The sequence below is a fragment of the Podarcis raffonei genome, chromosome 12 (assembly GCF_027172205.1).
Source record: "Podarcis raffonei isolate rPodRaf1 chromosome 12, rPodRaf1.pri, whole genome shotgun sequence".
Classification (NCBI taxonomy): Eukaryota; Metazoa; Chordata; class Lepidosauria; order Squamata; family Lacertidae; genus Podarcis; species Podarcis raffonei.
In genome coordinates, this window is record NC_070613.1 from 18,427,064 (window position 1) to 18,443,459 (window position 16,396).

Sequence of the window (16,396 nt, forward strand, 5' to 3'; positions counted from 1 at the left end):
ATTGCTGTGTTCACTTCCCAACTAAGACATTCTTCTTTTATTTCTGGAGGTTTTTCATGCCGTTCCTTTTACAGCACCCTTAGGCACAGGCCAAGGCTAAGGAAGAAATGAGAGGGACATTATTTGTGGAAACTGCCAGATTTAGAACACTCTGACAATTGTCACACTTCGTCTTCCCCAATGTGGCCTGATAATGACCAAGGAAACCCCAAACCAATCTACTGAATTAATTTTTTGAGGAGGGTGAACATCTCAGGATGTGGCACAGTTAAAGTGCAGCAGCCGGTAGTTATGAAGTGATAAGGCGAATCTGAAGTGTAAAGATTTAAAAACAGGGCAATGGGATTGGAGGATAAGGCTATTGGAGGATAAGGTTATCAATGTCTGCTAGTCTTGATGGATATATAAAGTAAAGGTAAAGGGTCCATGACACTTAAGTCCAGTTGCGAACAACTCTGGGGTTGCAGCGCTCATCTCGTTTTATTGGCCAAGGGAGCCGACGTTTGTCCACAGACAGTTTTTCCGGGTCATGTGGTCAGCATGACTAAGCCGCTTCTGGTGAAACCAGAGCAGTGCACAGAAACACTATACAGGTTAAGAACTTAATTCGTTCTGGAGGTCTGTTCTTAACCTGAAACTGTTCTTAACCTGAAGCACCACTTTAGCTAATGCGGCCTCCTGCTGCCACCGCACCGCCGGAGCACGATTTCTGTTCTCATCCTGAAGCAAAGTTCTTAACCCGAGGTACTATTTCTGGGTTACCGGAGTCTGTAACCTGAAGCGTATGTAACCTGAAGCGTCTGTAACCCGAGGTACCACTGTATATATATATACCTCCATAAACAGAGGCAGCATGCTTCTGAATACCAGTTGCTGAAGAACACAAGCACCATCATGTCCTGCATCTGTGGTGAATCCAAGGGTCTCAAATTTCAGCGGTACCCTGTGCAAAATTTGGTGCCCCTCTCCTGCTCCATGGTAAATCATGGATCCGCATCCAGTGCAACTGAACCAGTCATGCTCCCCTAAATCTGCCTCTGCCTGCATTATATAAGGCACAGGGGGACATCTGGTTGCCCACTATGGAATAGGCAGGCCTTGGGTCTGATCCAATGGGACTCTTTCTATGTTCAAGGCGCTTGTGTGAAGGCTGCCTTGTCCTTCGCAAGTCCCTCCTTGCCCCCACCATCTTGACTCCGCCAAATCTTGGTTAACCACATCTCTTTGTTTACTGATGCATGCCATTGTGACTATTTCATTTGGGACCAGCTGATTCATTTACAAAGCAGGCGTGAGCCGATCTCTTTTGCTTTACCCAACATGGCGTTTTTCCACATCTCATTCCAGCTCTGCCCTTCCCGTCTCAGACACAGCAAGGTCATTTCTGACAAGGGTCTCAAGAAGATAAGAGAAATAAATACTAACTGGCTGTTGTGGCAGGATTCTTCCAAGGGTGGCTGGTGCTGTTCCTTTTGTGTGTGTGTGATTTTAAATGGTTTTCAATGCTGTTTTTAATAGGGTAACCTATTTAATTGTTTCTTGATATTTATATTTGTTGTGTATTTTTAGTTGTAATTTGTGCTCTGAGCTGCCTTTGGTCCTGCACTTGGGGGGGAGTATAATAAATAAATAAATAAATGATGAAGGGTGACAATATGGCCTGGGGAATGTCACCCTTATTTTGGCAGTACAAACATGGCCTATCCAAGTCACCAAACGCCACAGGAGCAAAAGGTGTCACCATTTTGAACACAGTTACCTGCACTCTCCCCCACCCCACCCCTGTCATCATTAGCAGTAAACAAGGTAGTAATAATACCACATAGAAGAAAGTTAAAGGGAAGATCATTTCTGGGAGAGACAGGAGTTTGAGATCAACAGAATTTGGCTTTTTTTTTTCCTTCATCCCCACTCTGTCGCAGAAATGAATACTGCGAGAAAAGTTTTGGTTTGAGCTCATTTGCCTCTCCTGGGGGAAAAAAAGAACCTCTGCTGTAGGAAATCAACCAGCTAAATAAGCTAAATGATGCAGAGTACAGTGGCACATTCTTTTGTTACCTTAGCTTCTCAAATTGCAGTGTTTCTTCATTCTGCGATATTGGAGCCAGTCACCATGGATGGTTTCCCTGTTGCCACTTTCTCAAACTCGAGTATGTTTCCTTTTAAAAGGACGACACTTAATACAGAGTGAATTATCCGGGGCAGACAGAGTGATTTATTTTATAAAGCTGTGTGTTGTGAGCCGAAATTGGTTTTTCTCCTCTCGGCACGTGGCTATCTAGAATAACCCCACTGATGCATAGCCCAAGACAGAACTAGCGGAAGGCACAAACACTGCAGCCACAGCAATGTTAATACTAGCTTGCAATACTCACAGCTCTGCTTCTGAACTAGGAATGCAGGAGAAATGAAAGAAGGCCTTTCTTGTCTCCACAGCACAAGCTGTTGAAGGAACCGAAGACCTCTGATTGACCAACCCTAAAGAGGTTTCAGACAGACAGCTGAAAAGAATGTTCAACTCCCACATCGTATTTCTGAACAGGGAATAATCAGAATAATTTCCACCCTTGTCCTGCTAATTCGGCAACAAGCGTAAAACAAGAGCAACGAGATCAGATGTGTAACCAATAAAGCTTTCTTCTACCATGTCACCAGCAGTTCCCAGTACAAAATGCCACAAAGGAAGCATATCATCTTCCAGGAAGCCCATAACCCCCCAGGCACTAATAAAATGCTTCTGATTTGCCAGCCACTTTCCATAGTGTCTTTCCAACACCATGTGCAAGCAGTTTAAGAAAGTGGTTAGAAACCTATAATGTTTCAGCTCCTGATCATGGTGGAGCCAAAAGCCCCCAGTTTGTTTTTGTTTTTTACTGGCATGGATGAGTCCTATATATTTTGTTCATTTTTATAATGAAAACGAAGAGAAAGAACAAATTTGAATCCACTGTTTCATTGTTCCCATTGTTTCCATATGTTTGCAATTGCTTGCATGGCAGGGCAACTTTGTATTGGGTGCATTGCCTTGATATCTGGGTACAGGTCACAGAAAGGCCCTGAAGAGAGGGAAGAGACAGCAGTAAAAGAGACTAACTGGGAAGCTCAGTTTGGTTACGCTGAAATTATGCCATATTTGCCAGCTTGTTAATTTCCTATAGAATGGATCCTTGTTGTCTTATCTCTATGAAATTGAGACAGACTAATGCCTGAGTAGCAATGGGAGAATTCTGAAAATTCGAAGACATTTGGAAGGCAAGCACCAAAGTTACAGCTAGCAAAAGGTTGTCTGGGTTTTTTTGTTTATTTCATAAAAATTGATACTGATTGATTGTAAAAACCAAAGAAAACACTCAAAGTGGTTAACAAAAATGTGGAACGTTAAAGTCAGGAAAATTTTACAAGCTATGCTTTAAAACTTATGAAAGTTAAAATGCTAAAGCAGATTAAAAGTAGTACTTTCTAAGCATCTGGGTAGGCTTGTCTAAACAAACTGTTTTTAGCAGTTGCTGAAAAGGATAGAGTGAAGACACCGCTTGATATCAATAAGCAAGGAGTTTCACTGCCACAATTGGGTAGAATGAATATTATGTGGCACCTATAGTGTGTGCCAATTCCACTGGCTGAAGTGGTTGAGTGGGAAAACGTAGGGTAAGATGCTTTGGTAGGTACACTGGTCCCAAGTTGTTAAGAGCTTTATATATTAATAGTAACACACTGAACTTGGCCCAGTAGCAAATCAGAAACCAGTGCAGATTGCACAGGTGTTAGATGTTGACAAGGCTTCATTCCTGTCAGCAGTCATGCTGCAGAATCTGCACTAACTGCTGTTTCCAGATCAAGTGTGAGGGAAGCCCCACACAGAGCGCACTGCAGCAATCCAATATTGAAGGAACTGATGAATGAACTACTGCTGCAAGGCTTTCCTGTTATAGGAACAGCCCTAGCTGTTGAACCAGTTACAGGTGGTAAAAGTAATGGGAATCTCACATGATATCTTATATGAGCCAATGTGATATCATGGTTAGAGTGTCGGACTAGGGTCTGGGAGACCAAATCCTCACTCAGCCATCACGCTCACTGTGTGAGCTTAGACCAGGCACTGCCTCTCAGCCTAACCTACCTCACAAGATTGTTGTGTGGAGTTAATGAGGGGGAGAATCATGTACACCACCTTTAGCACCTTGGAGAAAAGGTGGGATATAAAGGCATAAAATGAATCTATGAATTCTAAATTGGCTCTAAAATGCAGATCCAGTCTGTTTGGAATTTTGTAGGTCTGATGCCCTAAGGAAGAAGTAGAATGCATGTGAAATTCCATGTCATTGGGACGGAAAATACCAAAGTTACATGCAGCAGAATCTGGCAGGGTTGCCATGGAAATCAGTGGAAAACTGAATGAAAATGAGAAAGGAAAGTCATATTATTCAAACAAATGGAAAATGTTTTTATGCCCCTATATCAGTAAGTGCATCGATTCCAGGGAAATCAGATTTTCTCTGCTCTCAAACCACAGAGCTGAACTGTCGGCCAAATGTCATTCCCCTTTCACTGCCCTGCAACTGAAAGTTTTCTTGTCCACTACCTACCCAATCTATGAACAGTTAAATTCACCCCACTGTTTCAGTACTTTGCTTTCCTTGTATTTTCTTCCCATCCTGTTTCTAGATTTTATGCTCAAGTTTTCCAGCACTAAAGTGCACATTTCCCTCCCACCTCTTAAATCCTGGGTATCCCCATCACCAGCAATGTTTTAATATTCCTTTTTATTACATGGGAATTGAGATATAGCACCACTAAGAATGGATCAGGGCCAGTGTTGCAATAGAACCTGCAATTACAAGCAATTTTGGGGCCTGTGTATCTGAAGAAAGCACACGAAAGCTCATACCAGTAACAAAATTAGTTGGTCTCTAAGGTGCCACTGGAAGGATTTTTTTGATTATTTTTTTTTACTTTGGGGGCCATTTGGAAAGACCCTTACAGAAACATGCATTAGAGAAGTGGGAAGCCTGAGCTGTACAAAAACTTTTTCGCCAAGGCAAGGCACGGCGGTAGAATAGGAAAAGGCAAAGAAAAGGAAACCTAAAATGATAGTGGTGGCGAGAGAGCTTGTTGCTTTTTTCATTTAGAAGAGGAAGCAAAAAAAGATGACCCTGAGGGATTATTAAATCATGTTGATACAGATAATAAAAAAGAAATCATCCATTCTCTTTCAAAATGCAAGAACCCAAGGTCATTCAATAAAACTGGTAGACAGGAGGCACACATTCAATTCAAAATGTCAGCAAGCCATGATAAGAACGCAAGAACGCTTCTAGATAAGACTAAAGGGCCACCTAGTCCAGCATTCTGCTCTCCCAGTGGCCAACTAGATGCCCATTGGCAGCCTGTAGGCAGAACCTGAGCGAAACAGTACTCTCTCAACCTGAGATCCCCAGCAACTAGTATTCAGAGACATACTGCCTCTGACAGTGGAAGTGGAACACAGCCAGCATGGCAAGAAGCCAATGGTAGCCTTATTCTCCATGGATTTGTCAAATCCTCTCTTAAAGCCATCCCAATGGATGACCATGACTACCACTTGCGGGAGTGAATCCCATCATTTAAATATGTGCTGTATGAAGAAATGCTGAAAGCCATTTTGCAATGAAGGTAAAAAAAATAGATAATTGCATCATAGATGGAAGTAATGGGAAGAAGCCACTGATTCTCGTGTACTGTAGCAGTTCCTTGCCCCACCCCTATAAGGATGGACTGAGGGGGGGCAGAACCTCAGATCAGACTGGCAAACCAGACAAATGGTTTGATTTTTATTTGATTTAATAACTTAGTAATGCTGCTTTTCCAACATCAGAGTTGAGCTCAAAGCAACTCAGAACAACAGCAAAGAATTGAGAAGGAAAAGGAATTGTCACAAAGCAACAACCCGTAACCCTGAAGAAGCGATGAGTGGAATATAATCATTGGGGTTTGGTTTTTCTGTTTTTATTAAAGAAATTTCTGGTGGTTCCTTTTTTATAATAATAATAATAAAATGGCAGTATGTATGGGAATGCAATGATTTTCAAATTCTAGAGGCCTCACTTTGTATTTGGGTCTCTGCAAAGGTTTGTACAGGTTTTGCATTTTTAAGAGGTGCAGCAACAGATTCACATGCTTGGGATGTCAAATGTTAGATCAGCCAGGATTGCTCAAACAGGAAAAGGAACTCCAAGGGAACAGAAGCTCCAAGGATGTTAAGGGAAATGACTCAAAATTTTAAATGTGCAATAAAGTCTCCAATATGGGAAGTTTAGCATGGTGTCAGATTTCATTCAGAAACACTCCGTGTGATTTCCACAATTACCTAGGCTGGAACTATGCAGAGGCACAGAAGTGAAAAATGTTTGTTTTTGAAGAAAAGGTTCAGGCAGTTAGTCAATATCCTATGATGTGTCAGACCTGTGCCATTTATTGCCATGTTTAAATTTAATGCAGATGACATCTTTATCCCATGGACTTTATATCACATGAATCAATTTAAATTTGAATACTACAGTTTAACACATCTGGTAACTTGTTTAGACTCCTTAAACCTGGATACATTCTCCCACTTTAGAAACCAACAAACAGCATGTAGCACTTTTTTTAAAAAAAAAAAACTAGAATTATTTACACCCTGAAAGTATTGTTCTGCTATTCATTCACCGCACATTTTTCATGCTCTTTTCCTTTTTACAGCACTCATAGTAAGGCTTGCCAAACCACTTATTTCTGTTTCTTTAGCCAAACCACAGTGTCTTCATCTATTGTTCCCAAGATCCTTCACCCTTCATCTAACATGGTTAGGGGAGAGCCTTGAATTATACAAACTATGCCCTGTGCTGCATTAGGTTCTCTGGCTTATTTGTAAAGGATCATCTGATATGTCTAGTTGCACAGAGGAACTGTCGAGTGACACAGTGCTTCCATAGCATATAATTGTGGTGGTTCAACTTCCCAAGGCATAAAATGTTTTGGGAGCCTGATTAATTTGTTCATTGTAAGTGAGAAGAAAGCCAAGAGCTTTGCATTCAGCAAGGATGCCGGAGAATTCATAGCCCAACCGAGCTCTGTAACTCAGCTGAGCTATGTAAAGGGAAATTATACCTCACCAACACTGAATCAAAAGTACGCACTATTTTTTGTGTAAATGTTTTTAATGATGCTAAATACATAGCTATCACATTTTCAATGGTTGTTCCCAATATTCCTTGTGAAAATGTTTTCTTATGGATTGAAATTGTCCTCACTTGTCTTCAGTGATGCCATCATGCATCAAATCTTATTGACTATAAAGCATCAGGTTCACCACATAATCTCTGGTGATGAGATTGTACCTGTGTAGCAAGGAAGGGGGAGAATTCAGTTCGGTTCCCATTTTATTTCAAACCTACTTAATTCACACTTTCCCCCAAAAAAATCGCAAACTGAAACAGAGCGACACTTATCATTTCCACATCTCCAAACTTTTTGATGCACTTCTCAAATCAAAAACTGTGTATCAAGATGAGTCTGTTGGGGGAAAGTGTGCTTTAAAATTCATATAATGCTAAAAATAACATACAATAATGTATTGCATTAGCGAAATTGCATACCAAATGTGCAGACTGTATTAGGAAAACTGCAAACCTAAATGATGGTGATTTGTGGTGATGACTTCTTATTTAACAAAATGCAAACTGATGTGGAAATGTGGCAGACTGGACTTACAAATGGACTCACAAATGGAAAAAAAGAGAAACAGAGAAATCAAAATTGTCCATCCCTACTCATGTGACTAATTCTGGAAGAATGAAAAGGAAGGAAACAGTCAAATGGCTCCAGAGCAGTAACACAGGCACCAAATAGGTGTGATATTCACACAATCTTACACTATCTTTCAGGAGAAATTTTCATCACTAGCTTTGGCCCCTAGATGGAAAGTAGATAATATTCAGCACAGGCCTATGCCTTGCAATTCTATCTAATTTCTACGATGTCAGGAAGCATATGTTTATTTTTAAAGGCTTTGACAGAGTCCTCAGCAAGTGTTGTGCTGCAGTCTAATAACACATGTCACATTTACAACTGAAATTCATGACAGTCTGCAGACCACAGAAATGATATGTGGGCCTTTCTTCCCTGGCTTTTAATAGCTGGCTAATTACTGCATTCTAAAAAAAGATCTACAGAAATTAACTGGGATATATATATATATGAGATAGAGAGAGAAAAGAAAAAGTGCTTGATATAAAGCTTGGATTCTATTGCATATTAGTATTTTATTTATTTACCACTTACTATTCAGGATTTCTAAGCGGTGTACATAAAATGAATTTTTCAAAACTGTACAAAGAATAAGGACAATTGAAATTCATGCTAAAACAGAAAACTACCTTGCAACACCTGCTGAAAAAGGAAAATCCTGTCAACTGTTTTGTCAAGGGCGATGGGCTATCTAATCTTGGTTGGGTGGAAGTTCCACAAAATTGGACCCCCAACTCTGAATGCACAGTTCTGGTGGTTGCAGCCAATGCAATACTCTCTTCATACACAAAACATGTCACCCACTAACATCACTGGAGGAAGCCTTTCTATACGCCCCGACAATGACAGAAGTGAGACGACTCACATGCAGGGGTGAACATTACTCATGGCTGCATGCCAGGAAGTGGAACTTTGATGGCATTTAGAAGTTCCTGCCCAAGATCTTTTTGCTCCTTGACTCAAAGGGCCAAAGAGTGTCTGCTCCATTCCACGCACATAAACCAAGCACAGAGGCAACTGAGCCTTACTTCAACACTGATGATGGGAAGGCATCCTCCACCACAATGGAGGACAGCAAGATGAATTAGTTAGCCTAGGGCAGGCTGTGGGGTTTGCTTACCTTACTGGATCTCACCAGGAAGTACAGCTGGTGGGAAGCGATGGAGAAAGCCTCATGGCCCTCCCCACCAGCCACCCTTCCAAGAAGGCCTGGGTTCAAGGCTGACGTGGTGCTGGTCTTGAGGCCAAGGGGAAGCTGCAGAGAACCGACCACTTTCTTAAATAAGGAATGCCCTTGGCCATATTGTAAGGTTATTTCAGGTAAGTGGAAAGCCTCTCTCAAAAATTTCAGAGAAATTGCTCTCCCCTCCCCACATTTTCAGTGTAGTTCTTTGAAATCTGTTGAAGATATGATTGGACTTTTGTGTGTTTCCTCTAGAGCTTCTCACTGAGTAGAAGGAAGCTGATGGATGCTGTTCTTATATTTTAATCATGCCTGGAGATTTTATTTTTATATATACATAGAGAGAGGGAGAGAGATTCCAAGTGCAGCCTCCACATTGTCTGATATTACTTATATTCTGAGATATCATATCAAACCAAACTGCATTTGGCTTATCTAAAATAGTGGCAAATATCCATTAATTTATTTTTGTATGTGTGAGAGATAAAGCTTTTTTTTCCCCTTAGGAAAAGAAAGGATATGCTGTAAGGTCACACTCCTCTCTCTTTCTCTCCCCACCCCCAAACTGTGCTTGATAAATTATTTCTGTTTCCTTTAATCCATTTTTTATTATTCTTCAAAAATCTCTCCTTTTATCTCCCTAGTGTTGCTGAAAACAAATCCTTTCTAAAGCTCAGCTTTATTATCATAAGGCCTATAGTATATGGACACTGCTACCAGAGTTAATGAATTAGAAAATGAGCAAGTACCGATTTGAAATTACCTAATTGTCTTAACTTTAAAAATCTATGTATTGATGAATTCCATTAATTGAGCTGCCATTTATTGCCTTTGACATATCCCTGACTTGGTTTCTCTGGGTGTCTGTGTTTTAGTGCTTAGTGCACGAAATGAATGAACAGAAGGAATACACATGTGCATAGATATTCCTGCATGCGCTAATCAGAAGTATCTGGACACTGCTTCACTCTAATATTCTCATATAACTGTTTTGTAGGCCATTGGCTGAAATGTAGGTGGGGGGGGGGGACAAGGATAGTTGTAAAACACGATTCCCAACTTTAGAATACTCTTCCCAGTGAAATTCACCTGTCACCAAACTTGATGTCATTTCAGTACCAGGTAATTCTCTCTGACCTCTTAAGTGCTGAGTTTTACAACATTTCCCAGCACAATCCTGTGTCTATGAACTCAAAAGTAAGCCTCATTGAGTTCAGTGGCACTTACTCACTGGCCTGCAGGCTATTAAAATGCAGCCACACAGCACAATCCTCTGCATGTTTACTCAGAAGCAAGTTCTGCTGTGTTCAATGGGGCTTACTCCCCGGGAGGCTAGATTGCTCTCTGAGCCTGCCATTTTATTGCTGCTTCCCTGGAAGCAAACTCCAATGAACTCAGTGGGTCTAACTTTTGAGTGGTTATGCCTAGGCATGCACTGTAAAGTGGTGGTGGTTGGTTGTCGTTTTGCAGCTGCTGTTTCTATGCAGTGTACGTGTTACCGTGGTTGTGTCTTTGTTTTTATGGCACTTTTAGCCTCCCTGGGACATTTTCACCTATAAGAGCGAAGAACAAAACATCTGTGTAAATGAAACATCTTCTATGCAAACAAACAAATGAAAATAAAAAACAGCATAAAAATAAAGTAACTCAGCATTGAGATGTTCTTGCAACATAACAGTAGCTACAGTAGATCTATTCAGGTGCCTTGAGTAGGTCATGGTGAAGAGGGAATTTCACAGGCTAGTTTAATGGGATATGGAGACCTTTGATTCTCATGAAACATTTGTCTGAAACCAGCTTGGGGCTTTATATGCATCACTGCTCACTATGGATCTAGAACACTCCCAAATTTCCCTGCAGATTACAATTACTGGTGGCCAAATGTGTATTTCAGGACATGCCTAATTTATAAGCTCCTGAAACTCTTCCACTGAACCCATGATGCTACTCTCAGGAGACAATGGAGGAGTGTGTCTTTGAGGGTGAAGTCATACTCAGTCCCAACAGCAACGGATTTGCAGACATCTTCGTAACACAGAGTTGGTCTGCCAACAGGCCAGGTGCCAGACGCCAGCTCCCCATAGAGCACATCCTTGGGGATCCTGCCATCTTCCATTCTGTGGTCATAACTAAACCAGCGTAGATGTTGTTAAACAGGAGTGTGAACTTGCTGGGAATATGGGCTTGGGAGAGTGCATCTTTGTTTGAAACTCTGTCCTGTCAGGTGATACCAAAAACCCTCCTGACCCAACACATCTGGAAGGCGCTGAGGAGTTGCTCCTGATGGTGGTAAGTTGCCCACGACTCGCTTCCATAAAGCAGAATGCTCAACACATAAGTCTGAGCATCATCTGAGACCTTCATCTTGGTGTTGGTCATTAGCATCACATTATCCCATACCCTTCTGCAGAGGGAAGCCATTACCAGAATTCCTTACCAATACGCTTGTTCAGTTCAGCATTGGTGGAAAGGTTGCTGGTTATGTTGGTGCCCAGGTAGACAAAATCCTTCTCTGCAGAATAGTCCGAAAAGCCTTGGTATGTCATATGTGACAGCATTTGATTAGTGATGCACCATTTAAATATTAGATAACATTTGGCACTTCACATAAATACATAAAATTAAAAAGTCATTGGATTCTTTTATCTGTCAACATTTGATAAATAACAGGTAACATTAATCAGTATTTCTCACTTGACAGCTTCTGAAATTTCACATCTGAATGAAGTTCGGGGGCAGTTACATCTGAGAACTTTGCTCTATGGTGCCAGGCCTTAGCAAAGGGGCCTGACATACCTGGCAGTATGGCAGGTTTCAACCCACCAAATCCATCACTGTGTTGCTCTGCCCCTCTGATGCCCCAAGCTATGATGGCTACTGTAGCCATGAATACCTCTAGATTCTCGTGCTAGCATCAATTAATTTATGGTGCTATTTATGGCAAATAAAAATAGGGACAAAAAGAGGGAAAGTGATTTGCTACAGACAGTTATTAGAAAACAGGGTCAGCTATAGCATACAAATGATTAGCTCTTAGTCCCCAGGGGAGTTTTGGCTTTAAGTTGCTTGAAAACATGTCCTCCTGCACCTTTCAATTTACATGGAAGCAAGCCTATATTGAACCTGAAGGACATACCAAAAGTATGAAAATGGCAGAGGTAAAGGAGTCAACACTGCCGGAGGGTAAACATAAGACCTTGGGTTCTTCTAAAATATCTGTATCATGGGCATGCTTTCACATACCCTCCAACATTTCACAGACAAAAATTGGGACATTCCATTCTGCATCAGGAAGCTTCTCCCACGTTTGATCTCCTGCACACATAGAAATGATATAAACATGTACATCTGTCACCTTGAGCCAATTGCAACCTCTCAGCCTAACCTACCTCACAGAATTGTTGTAAAGGAAAAATGTGTGAGGGAGGGAATCATGTACAATCAACAGGTTGCTCCCCAGAGGATCGTGGTCGATCATGGTCAATTGCGGGATCCTTATCGCTCACTTTGTTTAGAATCATGTCTCCGCCCCCACCACTCGGTCTTTTGCTGCATTGCGCTCAGTGTGCATACCTTTGTTGTCTGCTGTAGTGCTTTGATTTATCTCAATTTTGCACACTTACCCTAAAAGAAGCTCAACAGCTTTGATCTGCTCCCCTAAAAAAAGCTTAACAACTTTGGCCTTGCCCCCCCCCATGGGTAGATCACCGTCAGTTTTTCCCCCAGAGTATAGATCACAGTCTCTTGGGAGTTGGATGTTCCTGATGTACAACATCTTCAAGAAGAGGGAGAGAAAGAGAAAGAAGGGCCCATTCTCCAGCAATTGCTACAAGCTGCCTTAGGAAGGAGCCTGGCGGCAGCCATGGACACACAATTGGATGCTCTGTTGCAGCTACTACCACCGTTGATCAGGACAAGCACCTGCTCCTCCTCCTCTCAGAGTGCAGCACAGGCAGGGGAAATCAGGACATTCTGATAGCTTTTGTAATTTCGGGACTGTCCTGGGAAAATCAGGACACTTGGAGAGTATGCTTTCAATATATGCATAGCCCAACTCGTGCTAATAATGCTGTGTGACAGCAGTGGAGGTCTAAGACTTGCTTAAGACACTTTGTGGACTTGGGCCTAGACCCTGAACTGATAAATCTACTACCACATGCAAACATATTACTCTGGCCCATTCCAGGGAAGCTATATCTATATATGTATTAAACACATACATACATTTTATTCCTCTGGGAATTCTGCGGAGGAGGGAGCTATTTATTTTCACACTATTAATGTTCTCCTGCCAGAAAGCAGCAGTGCAAGTTTAATAGCACATTATTTCTGTGTCTCGGGGGAAGAGGATAGGAGAGGATGGAAATGTGTTTATGAATGTAATATACTTTGGATTAAGTTATGAGGCTCTTTTATCAAGGATGGCCTTGTTACAGATGCTACAAGCACCTGTTGAGGATGAAAGGAATTAGAAAAAGCAGCTCATGGCACTCCAGCAGTTGGGCCTCTATCAGTCTTCCCATTCGAAATCCCTTTTACACAGAAGCTCATTGCTCAGAGGCAAAGGCAGGTTTCTGGCTGGAATTTCATAAGCAGGCTCAGCTCCTTGTAACACGTGTGCTCTTTTTTTCTCTTTCAGTAATTAGTTTTAATCACTTCTTTAATTTATTCATATTCTTAGAAGAGTTTGCAAGCACTGGGTCTCCTTCCATTTCCTTCTTGCTAACTTTAAAAGAAGATTTAATTATTTAAGCATAAGGATGGAGAAGGAATTCATTTGGTCTGCTCTTCACTGACTCAATATGGCATCCTTGCTTACAGATTGGAACACAGCTTTCAGACTGTCCACTTCTCTAAACTGGGAGCGGGGGAGTAGTTTCAGTCTCCAAAAGTGTGCATAAACACAAGCACACATCATTGAAAATGTGTACAAAATATACCAAAAAGCACCACAAGGCATATTATGCAGGAAGAGAGTGCACAAAATGCATACATGTCTTATTTGTTGTGTATTCTTTCAGAAAATCAATTAGAAAATGGGATGGGATGGTTTTATGCTTGAAAGCCATTGATACTGACACAGAGCAGACTTTGGCCCATCCTTAGTTATGTGAAGACAGATGAGTAGTTCAACAGATAGATCGGGACAGTAATGAATGCAAGCACAAGTAGAGAATACTCTCAAAAATCTTATCCACTGCTCTCAGGGTAGAGTTCTAAATTTGCTTGTAAATGATCCAGTGCTGTTTTTCTGGGGGTGCAATAAAGGTAAAGGGACCCCTGACCATTAGGTCCAGTCATGACCGACTCTGGGGTTGCAGTGCTCATCTCGCTTTATTGGCCAAGGGAGCCGGCGTACAGCTTCCAGGTCATGTGGCCAGCATGACTAAGCCGCTTCTGGCAAACCAGAGCAGTGCATGGAAACGCCGTTTACCTTTCCGCCGGAGCGGTACCTATTTATCTACTTGCGCTTTGATGTGCTTTCGAACTGCTAGGTTGGCAGGAGCAGGGACCAAGCAACAGAAGCGTGCCCCGTTGCGGGGATTTGAACCGCCGACCTTCTGATCGGCATGTCCTAGGCTCTGTGGTTTAACCCACAGTGCCACAATACTGGCACCTTTTTTTCTAGAAGAAAAGCACTGGATACATCTTGTGAGCCCCCAAACCTGATGGTGGTCACTACTGCTGCCACTGCTGCAACAGCAACAATGGGAGGTCTCTTCCACCACTCTTCTTCTCCAGCAGAGAATGGAGTCCGTCTGTCCCTCTGTTCCATCCCACCCACCCCATTCTTCCTTCTATTTTTTTCCCATTTAAGGGATAGCAGCACATTTCTAATTAAAGGTCATAGCTCAGGGGTGGAGCACCTGCTTTGCATTCAGAAGATCCCAGTTTCAAACTCCAGCATCTCCAGGTCAGGCTGGGAGAGACTCTTCCCCGAAACTCTAGAGAGCCATTACCAGTCAGTGTAGACAATACTGAGCTAGACTGACCAATGGTCTGGCTCAGTCTAAGGCAGCTTCCTATGCCCTTAAGATTAAGGACACCCAAATGGAACTGATTGCAATGGAAGTTCTGTGTGAGCAGCTAGACCCCAGTTTGTCTCATCACTCTTAAATTCATCATACTGTAGATGGATTAGTGCTGTGGGTCTTGTGACTCACTCCAGACTGATTGTAGAAGGACAATGGGAAGTTGTGGCTCCCAGGTAGAAGAAAGGACTGGGTGCTGAGGACAACAAGGTGAAGCCATGTGAGCAGAACACTAGAATCAGAGTCATGCAAAGTGGCATGGAGGGTAGCCAAGGGCTTGCCAAAAGGAGGAAAGACAAGGTCATTGCCACAGGGAGCTGGAGTCAGTTGGGGTCAGTCCCTGGAGTTTACTCTTCATGACACCTGAAACTTGGCCAACAATAACCTATACCAGGCATAGGCAAACTCGGCCCTCCAGATGTTTTGGGACTACAACTCCCATGATCCCTAGCTAGCAGGACCAGTGGTCAGGGATGTTGGGAATTGTAGTCCCAAAACATCTGGAGGGCCGAGTCTGCCTATGCCTGACCTATACAGTGGTGATCCATGTAAGGCCTAGATCAACATAGAAAACTGACTTCTTCTATGTAAAGCCTAGATCAAAGAATAGGGTTTAATCCAGTGCAGGGCTTGGAATGGGTTGAACTGTGCATCTCATCCATGGCCCTATCCTGATCCACAAGAGCATTCCAGTCTTGGGGTGGCACTTAAGCAGGCCTGGCCCACCCATGAAGCAAGGTGAGGCCCCCGCCTCAGACAGCAGGATCTACAAGGTCAGCAGATACCAATGTCGATCTTTCCTGATGTAGATCCTGATGTAGATCTTCACTCACCCCTTCCTTCCTGGCAGGGAGGGGACACCATTTAGTGGTTCATCTCAGGTGCCAAAATGTGTTGGGCAGGCCTTGCCCTCCCCAAAAAAGAAAGGAAACAAAGTAAGCATATCACACACACCCCAAATAACCTGAACCCATGACATGGATTTGCATTTTTAAAATGGCCTATGCTACTTTAAATTATGGATGGGCGCACATTTAGAAATAATTATTATTATTTTAATAGGAAGACTATGCATCTCACTACAAGACTCAGACAGAGGCCCACTCAGTTTGTCCTCTGTGAACTAAGTTTTGCAATACCCCTGCTCTCCTTGCTTGAGGTTGTTCATTTTTCAGCTGACCTTGGATTCAGTCAGCACTTCAAATAGAGGATTTCTCCAAACAGACTGTCCTCTGTAACGTAGAACACATGGTCCCCTATTCAATCCGCCATGGTTTACATCTAAGGCTACAATCCAGTGCATACCTACTTGGAAATATATTTAAGTGTACTCAGTGGGGCCTACTTCTGAGTAAATGTGCATGAGGTGAATCTTTCTCTCTCTCTGTGTGTGTGTGTGTACTCAACATGGATA